At 40.8% G+C, this 10165-nt stretch overlaps 1 pseudogene; it reads left to right on the forward strand.

The window, feature by feature from the left end:
• Window positions 1–1266: 1266 nt before the first annotated feature.
• LOC116467939 (large ribosomal subunit protein eL6-like) lies at window positions 1267–2067 on the forward strand (annotated as a pseudogene).
• Window positions 2068–10165: the final 8098 nt, after the last annotated feature.

Consider the following 10165-nt stretch of genomic DNA (forward strand, 5'->3'; position numbering starts at 1 on the left):
ATGCTGATTACGAAAGGAAGCCAAAGTGTCTCCAGAGAGGCCTCTTTTTAATACCTTCCCATGTGTTGACTATAAGAGAGCGTAGCCAACATAATCCTCTTTAGACACAAATGTATTTGACTGACTTGAAGAGGAGAGGTCACCCTGAGCAGTTCTGAGGCTGGTTTGCTTGCTTGCTTACTGGGCTCCTCCATGGGTCCCAATATTTTTGCTGGCCTAACTTCTCCCCTGACTCAGAGGCTGTGGGTTTCTTCTCCTTAAATCCTCTCTCTCCCTGTGATGTGTGTGAGAGAGGAAGGAATGTCAAAGTGCAACATGAGTAGTTGCCTATTTAACTACTTTAAAATCAGCTCTAAAAAACCAAATTGATTCTAACCAACAGAGTGTAAGATTTTCAGTTTTGCCACACTGATGATGGGAATCAATTTGCTACAGCTACTATGAAAAACAGCATGGAGTTTCCTCAAAAAATTAAAAGCTGAACTAAATCACATAACATATTATTCAGCAATCCCACTTCTGGGTATTTATCCAAAATAATCAAAATTAGGATCCTGAAGATATATTAGCACTCTCCTGTTCATTGAGACACTATTCACAATAGCCAAGATGTGGAAATAACCTTGATATCCATCAAAATATGAATGGATAAAGAAAATGTGATATATACATAAAATAGAATACTATTCAGCCTTTAAAAAGAAGGAAATTCTGCAATATGCAACAACATATCAACCTTGAGGATATTTCATTAAGTGAAATAAGCCAGTCATAGAAAGAAAAAAACTGCATGATTCTACTTATATGAGGTATCTAAAATAGTCAAATTGATAGAAGCAAAGGATAGAATGGTGGTAGCCAAACTGGGAGAAGTGAGAAATGGGGAGTTATCAATCAACAGCCATAAAGTTTCAGTTAAGCAGGATGATAAGCTCTAGATATCTGCATTACAATATAGAACATACAGGCAACAATAAGGTCTTGTACACTTAAAAGTTTCCTGAGGGTAGATCTCATGTTGTGTTATTACCACAATAAAATAAAATTGCCCCCATCCCCACTTCCACCCCCTGCCAAAAAAACCCTAAATTGATATCTTCAGAAGATGCTAGGGAACCAACTAGTTTTTGGAAAATTGGTAAATAAAAGTTTAAAATTTTTAAGGTTTCCTTTTGTTTTTACTATGCAAAGTGTGTCACCGAAGAAACAAAAACCGCATGGGTACTTAAATTTCAAAAATTCAAGTTCTCTTTCCCATCCTGCAAGATGATGGGTGAAAAAGTTGAGAAGCTACATATCAAAGAGAAGAAGCCCGAAGCCAAGAAGGCTAATGCTGGTGGCAAAGTGGAAAGGGGTAACCTCAGGGCTAAAAAGCCCAAGAAGGGGAAGCCCCATTGCAGCTGAAATCCTGCCCTTGTCAGAAGAATTGGCACATATTCCTGATCTGCTATGTATTCCAGAAAGGCCATGTACAAGAGGAAGTACTCAGCCACTAAATCCAAGGTTGAAAAGAAAAAGAAGCTTCTTGCAACTGTTACAAAACCAGTTAGTGGTGACAAGAATGGTGGTATCTGGGTGATTAAGCTTCACAAAATGCCTAGATATTATCCTACTGAAGACGTGCCTCAAAAGCAGTTGAGCCATGGTAAAATACCCTTCAGTCGGCACATGAGAAAACTGCAAGCCAGCATCACCCCCAGGACCATTCTGATCATCCTCATTGGACACCACAGGAGCAAGAGGGTGGTTTTCCTGAAGCAGCTGGCTAGTGGCTTGGTTGCTACTTGTGACTGGACCTCTGGTCCTCAATCGAGTTCCTCTACAAAGAACACACCAGAAATTTGTCATTGCACCTCAACCAGAATTGATATCAGCAATGTAAAAACTCCAAAACATCTTACTGATGCTTACTTCACAAAGAAGAAGCTGCAGAAGCCCAGACATCAGGAAGGTGAGATCTTTGACACAGAAAAAGAGAAATACAAGATTACAGAGCAGTGCAAGATTGATCAGAAAGCTGTGGACTCACAAATTTTGCAAAAAATCAAAGCTATTAAACATCAATGACTACCAACGTCACAAAAAGAGAGACATTGAGTACACACATAACCTCTAAGGAAGAGCACCTAATAGTGAGGTCCTAATGCTTTAAAACAAGAAGAAAGAAGAAAGAAGAAGGAGGAGGAGGACCTGGATTGGTGACTTAGATACAATCAGAAACACAGAGACTAAAGGAACAGAGTAAATTTTACTGTGGGGAAGAAACCAGCTAATTCTAGACTGTAGGAACCTCTTCAGATTAAGTGTTCCATTTCTTTCAATGAATAAATTGTAAGAAAAAATAAGGAGATGAAGGGGAAGCCTATGGATTAAAAGGCACTTAAAAGATGTTTATTAAAAAACAGGTAAAGCTAAACAAGTGTTTAGGAATATACACTTGGGTGATAAGACTATTTTTAAAAAGTGAGAAGTGGTTGCAATAAAAGTTAGGACAATGGTTACTTTTGCTGGAAGAGGGGAGATGTTAGAGACATGGGCATGTAGAGGGCTTCTGAGGTGGCTGGAAAAGTTCTCTTATCATGGGTAGTGTTTACAAGAGTTATACCTTTAAAACCATTATTTTAACTTGCACATTCTCTTTTTATGGTTTTTTGGTACTTACAATATATTTAACAATAAAAAATTTTTTAAATAGAAATTAATTAATTAAATAAAATAAGCTTTGATGGGAGAAATGGGAAAGAAGAAACAGAAAATGGAGAAAAATATTAGGAATGTAAGAGAGAAAAGGGTCACATTTGTGACCCCACATCTATTTTTCATAGCAAAAACAGAACCCATTTTTTTAAATCACAAAGATGATTCTGTGTGTCACCTAGGACTTCCCTCTTCAAAATGCACAGTTAATTTTGGCCACCTATGACCCTGACAATGAAATCCAGGAGGAGGGGGAAGAGCTGGTGGAAAAGAGACTGGAACTGAGACTGGCTAGCTGATTGTGCATGTGCTGGCTGGAAGCATGGGAAACCAACATCTTAAGACCACCATTTGAGAGAGGCTGGAGTGGCAGCACAGCCCCCAAGAAAGAATGTGGAATAGTGTCTTCAGTGACCCCATCAGAGAGACATCAGCATCCCCAGGAGCAGCTGGAGAAGTCAGGACCCATGTAGGGAAATGTCAGCTGTGTCAGAACCATGGGAGCAGAGAAGGAAGGCCTCTGTAAGAGAAATCTTTCTCTGCCTGTCCACATGTCTGTCAGCATGACATTTTGGGTCAATAAATATTCATCAGGATGCACCATTCCAGCTGACCTATGTTACCCCCTCCACTGGAGGAGAAAATAAACAGAACTGTGGGTGCAGAAGACGTCTGCCACCTTCAGAGATGCCTTTGTCCTTTGTGTGTGAGCCAGGAGTTCAGATGAATGTTTGCCTCCTTGAATCCTTTGGGACTTGTGCACCTAATATCTGGTATGGAGCCAGCTCCTTTCCTGTGTGTTAAACAGCAATACAGTGCCATCAACATTGTCAACTGTGAGAGAATAACATTCAAGCGGAGGTTAGCTAATCCATGAGCAACTCTTTCTGTTACCTGCTAATGGGAGGGTTCCCCAGGTGGAGTTTGTTTCTTCCTTTTTTGTGCTCCCAACATCTGTTTTCATAAATCTGTTTTGGCTTTTCCTCTCACTGCTATTGTTTCTGTATCTGTCTCCACAGTGAGACTGAGAACCTCTCACTAATTTCATCAGTATTGAGTGAGCGACTCTTATGTACAAAGCATTGTGCTAGCTAAAGTGGCAAACAAAGGAGTAACTCCTAGAGCTAAGAGGCAGATATTAAACAACCACACAAATACATGCATAATTATACATTATGTGAGTGCTAAGAAAGTGAAGGGTGAGATGAATGATTACCCAGGGAAGTCTGTTGGATAGTTCCACATTAGGAAAGGCTTCAGTGAGAAAGAATGTGGAGAGATTGGCCAGGCTAGGGACAGCGGAGTGTGTTTCTGGGCAGGGAGTATGTCCAGAGCAGGGGGTGAGAGGAACCCTCGTGCAAGCCAGGGATGGAGAAGCAGGGCCATAATATGAAGAGCCTGGTAGACCATGATAAGGATCTTAGAGTTTTAACCTAAGTACCACGGGAAGGGGTACATGTTTAGAAATGGGGAGATCACTTATTACACTGGACAAGCAGAATGATGATGGAGGCAGAAACAAGAGTGAAGAAGACAGTGAGGAAGAAGTCAGCAGATCTGAGAGGTATCTGGGTGACATATTTGGTAGTGTTCTCAGGTGGATGTAAGCAGTAAAGGGTCATTCCAAAACTTCTGGAATGAACATGAACATAGATAAAGGTGTCATTTATGAGCATAACTCAATATCAAAACAAGACAAGACTAGTACACGCACACATACACACACACACACACACGGCATGACTAAACTCATTTACAATTATCAATACAAAACTCATTTACAATTATCAATACAAAAACTCTAAATAAAAAATTAGCAAAGGTAACCCAGTAGCATAATACCAGTAGCTAACACTTAATGAAGTATTACTATTTACCACAGGCCAAACACTGTTCTAGAATTTTATTACCTCATTAAATTAATATTTGCTTATAACATAATTACTTGCATTAACTCATTTATCTCCACAACCACCATATGAGAAAAGTACTATTATTATCCTCATTTCACCGATTGGTGAATTGTAGCTCAGAGAGGTGGGCTATTTTTCGTGAATCAGCATAGATGACATTCTCAGACATAATGGCTCCTTTCCATGTAGGATTCCATTTATATGAAGAGGCAATACTAATCCATGGTGTCAGGACAGTGGTTACCTCTGTGGAAGGTATTTACTGGGGAAGAACATGAAGGCCCTTCTTGGGTACTAGAACTGTTATTTGCTAGATCTGGGTGGTTGTTGTGATATATGCATATGGAGTTGTAAACTTAAGACTTGCACACTTCGCTATATGTATTTTTTAACTCAAAAGAAAAGGTATGTGGAGGACATATAGAAGACAAATATTCAATATCTTTATATATGATGAGCTCTAAAAACCAATGAAAAGTGAACATCAACCCATTAGTGGATGAAGGATATAAACACGGAGCTCACAAATAAAGAAATATACGTGGAAAATAAATTTGTATGAAATATATGCAAACAGTAAATAAAGAAATGCAAGTTAAATATTAATGAAATATTTTTCTCCCAGCAAATTAATCAAAATAACAAAGGTCGATAATACTTAGTGTCAGTGATAATATGGGGAAATAGATATGCAAATGCTGTGGAAGTAGAAATTGTTACAAATTTTCTGAGGCTAATTTGGCTGCATGTATCAAAGTCTTTTCAGTTGTTATACTTTGAAACAGCAGTGATTCTAGTTCTACAAATTCATCATAAAGAATTACTTGGCCAGGTGTGGTGGCTCACACCTGTAATCCCAGCACTTTGGGAGGCCGAGGCAGGTGGACTGCCTGAGCTCAGGAGTTTGAGACCAGCCTGAGCAATACGGTGAAACCCCATCTCTACTAAAAAAAATACAAAAATTAGCTGGGCGTGGTGGTGGGCAACTGTAGTCCCAGCTACTCAGGAGGCTGAGGCAGAAGAATTGCTGGAACACTGGAGGCAGAGGTTGCAGTGAGCCGAGATCATGCCACTGCACTCCAGTCTGGGCAACAAAGAGAGACTCCATCACAAAAAAAAAAAAAAGGACAAGCTCCATTCCTAGATGGCCGAATAGGAACAGCAACGCACTCCATTCCAAGATGGCCAAATAGGAACAGCTCCGGTCTGCAGCTCCCAGTGTGATTGATGAAGAAGATGGGTGATTTCTGCATTTCCAACTGAGGTACCTGGTTCATCTCCCTGGGATTGGTTGGACAGTGGGTGCAGCTCATGGAGGGCAAGCTGAAGCAGGGTGGGGTGTCACCTCACCCGGGAAGCACACGGGGTCAGGGGATTTCCCTTTCCTAGCCAATGGAAGCCATGTCAGACTGTACCTGGAAAAATAGGACACTTCTGCCCAAATACTGAGCTTTTCCCAAGGTCTTAGCAACTGACAGACAAGGAGATTCTCTCCCATGCCTGGCTTGGTGGGTCCCACACCCACGGGGCCTTGCTCACTGCTAGCGCAGCAGTCTGAGATCAAACTGCAAGGCGGCAGCCTGCCTAGGGGAGGGCATCCACCATTGCTGAGGCTTGAGTAGGTAACCAAAGTGACCAGGAAGCCTGAACTGGGCAGAACCCATTGCAGCTCAGCAAAGCCTACTGCCTCTATAGACCCCACCTCTGTGGCAGGGCATAGCTGAAAAAAAGGCAGCAGACAACTTCTGCAGACTTAAACATCCCCGTCTGACAGCTCCAAAGAGAGCAATGGTTCTCCCAGCACGGTATTTGAGCTCTGAGAATGGACAGACTGCCTTCTCAAGTGGTTCCCTGACCCTCGTGTAGCCTAATTGGGAGACACCTCCCAGTAGGGGCTGACAGACACCTCAGATAGGTGGGTGCCCCTCTGGGACGAAGCTTCCAGAGGAAGGATCAGGCAGCAATATTTGCTGTTCTGCAGCCTCCACTGGTGACACTCAGGCAAATAGGGTCTGGAGTAGACCTCCAGCAAACTCCAACAGACCTGCAGCTGAGGGACCTGACTGTTAGAAGGAAAACTAGCAAACAGAAAGGAATAGCATCAACATCAAAAAAAAAAAAAAGGACATCTACACCAAAACCCCATCTGTAGGTCACCACCATCAAAGACCAAAGGTAGATAAAACCACAAAGATGGAGAGAAACCAGAGCAGAAAAGTTGAAAATTCTAAAAACCAGAGCTCCTCTTCTCCTCCAAAGGATCGCAGCTCCTCGCCAGCAATGGAACAAAGCTGGATGGAGAATGACTTTGACAAGGTGACAGAAGTAGGCTTCAGAAGGTCAGTAATAACAAACTTCTCTGAGCTAAAGGAGCATGTTCAAACCCACTGCAAGGAAGCTAAAAACCTTGAAAAAAGGTTAGATGAATGGCTAACTAGAATAAACAGTGTAGAGAAGACCTTAAATGACCTGATGGAGCTGAAAACCATGGCATGAGAACTTCGTGATGTATGCACAAGCTTCAATAGCCGATTCAATCAAGTGGAAGAAAGGGTATCTGTGATTAAAGATCAGATTAATGAAATAAAGGATGAAGACAAGGTTAGAGAAAAAAAGATTAAAAAGAAAAAAAAAAAAGAATTACTCCAAGTATGTATTTGGTTATACAGATAATCATCATAACTCTCTTGTTAAAAGCAAAAATCTGGAAACTACCTGTGAATGTGTGATTAGTGAAAAAAGTATTTTATATTCATATAACAGCACAATATGCAGCCATTAAAAGTGATAATGTTGATTAGTATTTATTGGCATGAAAATATGGCCGTGATATATTATTTAAATTTTTAAAATTGAGGCCCAGGCACAATGGCTCACGCCTGTAATCCCAGCAGTTTGGAAGGCCGAGGCAGGCAGATCGTTTGAGGCCAGGAGTTCAAGACCAGCCTGACCAACATGGTGAAATGCTGTCTCTATAAAAATTACAAAAATTAGCTGGGCATGGTGGCATGCATCTGTAATCCCAGCTACTTGGGAGGTTGAGGCATGAGAATCGCTTGGACCCGGGAGGCAGAGGTTGCAGTGAGCCAAGATCTCACCAGTGCACTCCAGCCTGGGTGACAGAGCAAAACAACATCTTAAAAAAAATTAATTAATTTAATTTAATTAAAAAATAAAATATCACATGTAATTATTGTGTGTATAATAATATATAAATAAAATTGTATATATGTATGATATAGGTATATAAGTCTAATGTATATATAATTATATCTACATTGGATGGTTGGCTGGATATGAACCAGAATGGTAAGAGTAGTTGTTGGCTGGTAGAATTACTGGGTGGCACTTACTTCTTCTCTACAATTTTTCTGTACTTCATGAATTTTTTTAAATTTTAAGTTCTCGGATACATGTGGTGAACGTGCAGGTTTATTACATAGGTATACATGTGCCATGGTGGTTTGCTGCATCTATCAACCCGTCATCTAGGTTTTAAGCCCTGTGTGCATTAGGTATTTGTCATAATGCTGTCCCTCCCCTTTCCCCCCAAACCCCGACAGGCTCTGGTGTGTGATGTTCCCCTTCCTGTGTTGACATGTTCTCATTGTTCAACTCCCACTTATATGTGAGAACATGAGGTGTTTGGTTTTCTGTTCCTGTGTTAGTTTGCTGAGGATGATGGTTTCCAGCTTCATCCATGTCCCTGCAAAGGACATGAACTCATTCTTTTTTATGGCTGCATAGTGTTCCATGGTGTATATGTGCCACATTTTCTTTATTCAGTCTATCATTGATGGGCGTTTGGGTTGGTTCCAAGTCTTTGCTATTGTAAATAGTGCTGCAATAAACATACATGTGTACATGTCTTTATACTAGAATGATTTATAATCCTTTGGGCATATACCCAGTAATGGAATTGCTGAGTCAAATGGTACTTCTGGTTCTAGATCCTTGAGGAATTGCCACACTGTCTTCCACAATGGTTGAACTAATTTACACTCCCACCAACAGTGTAAAAGCGTTCCTATTTCTCCACATCCTTGCCAGCATCTGTTGTTTCCAGACTTTTTAATGTTCGCCATTCTAACTGGAGTGAGATAGTATCTCATTATGGTTTTGATTTGCATTTCTCTAATAACCAGTGTTGACAAGCTTTTTTTCCCATGTTTGTTGGCCACATAAATGTCTTCTTTTGAGAAGTGTCTGTTCATATCCTTTGCCCACTTTTTCATGTTGTTTTTTTCTTGTAAATTTGTTTAAGTTCTTTGTAGATTCTGGATATTAGCCCTTTGTCAGATGGATAGATTGCAAAAATTTCCTCCCATGCTGTAGGCTGCCTGTTCACTCTGATGATAGTTTCTTTTGCTGAGCAGAAGCTCTTTAGTTCGATTAGATCCCATTTGTCAATTTTCACTTTTGTTGCCATTGCTTTTGGTGTTTTAGTCATGAAGTCTTTGCATATCTCGATGTCCTGAATGGTATTGTCTAGGTTTTCTTCTAGAGTTTTTATGATTTTAGGTTTTACATTTAACTCTTTAATCCATCTTGAGTTAATTTTTGTATACAGTGTAAGGAAGGGCTCCAGTTTCTGTTTTCTGCATATGGCTAGCCAATTTTCCCAGCACCATTTATTAAATAGGGCATCCTTTCCCTATTGCTTGTTTTTGTTGGGTTTGTTGAAGATCAGATGGTTGTAGATGTGTGGTGTTATTTCTGAGGCCTCTGTTCTGTTCCATTGGTCTCTATATCTGTTTTGGTACCAGTATCGTGCTGTTTTGGTTACTGTAGTGTCAGGTAGCATGATGCCTCCAGCTTTGTTCTTTTGGCTTAGGATTGTCTTGGCTATATGGGCTCTTTTTTGGTTCCATATGAAATTTAAAGTAGTTTTTTCTAGTTCGGTGAAGAAAGTCAATGGTAGCTTGATGGGGATAGCATTGAATCTATAAATTACTTTGGGCAGTATGGCCGTTTTCATGATATTGATTCTTCCTGTCCATGAGCACGGAATTTTTTTCCATCTGTTTGTGTCCTCTCTTATTTCCCTGAGCAACAGTTTGTAGTTCTCCTTGAAGAGGTCCTTCATATCTCTCATAAGTTGTATTCCTAGGTATTTTATTTTCTTTGTAGCAATTGTGAATGGGAGTTCACTCATGATTTGGCTCTCTGTTTGTTATTGGTGTATAGGAATGCTTGTGATTTTTGCACATTGATTTTGTATCTGAGACTTTGCTGAAGTTGCTTATCAGCTTAAGGAGTTTTTTTGTTTTTGTTTTTTTTTGAGACGGAGTCTTGCTCTGTCACCCAGGCTGGAGTGCAGTGGCGCAATCTCGGCTCACTGCAAGCTCCGCCTCCTGGGTTCACGCCATTCTCCTGCCTCAGCCTCTCCGAGTAGCTGGGACTACAGGCGCCCGCCACCATGCCCGGCTAATTTTTTTTATATTTTTAGTAGAGACGGGGTTTCACTGTGTTAGCCAGGATGGTCTCGATCTCCTGACCTCGTGATCCGCCCGCCTCGGCCTCCCAAAGTGCTGGGATTACAAGCGTGAACCACC

This window comes from Hylobates moloch, unplaced genomic scaffold, assembly GCF_009828535.3.
Source record: "Hylobates moloch isolate HMO894 unplaced genomic scaffold, HMol_V3 SCAFFOLD_5, whole genome shotgun sequence".
NCBI lineage: Eukaryota > Metazoa > Chordata > Mammalia > Primates > Hylobatidae > Hylobates > Hylobates moloch.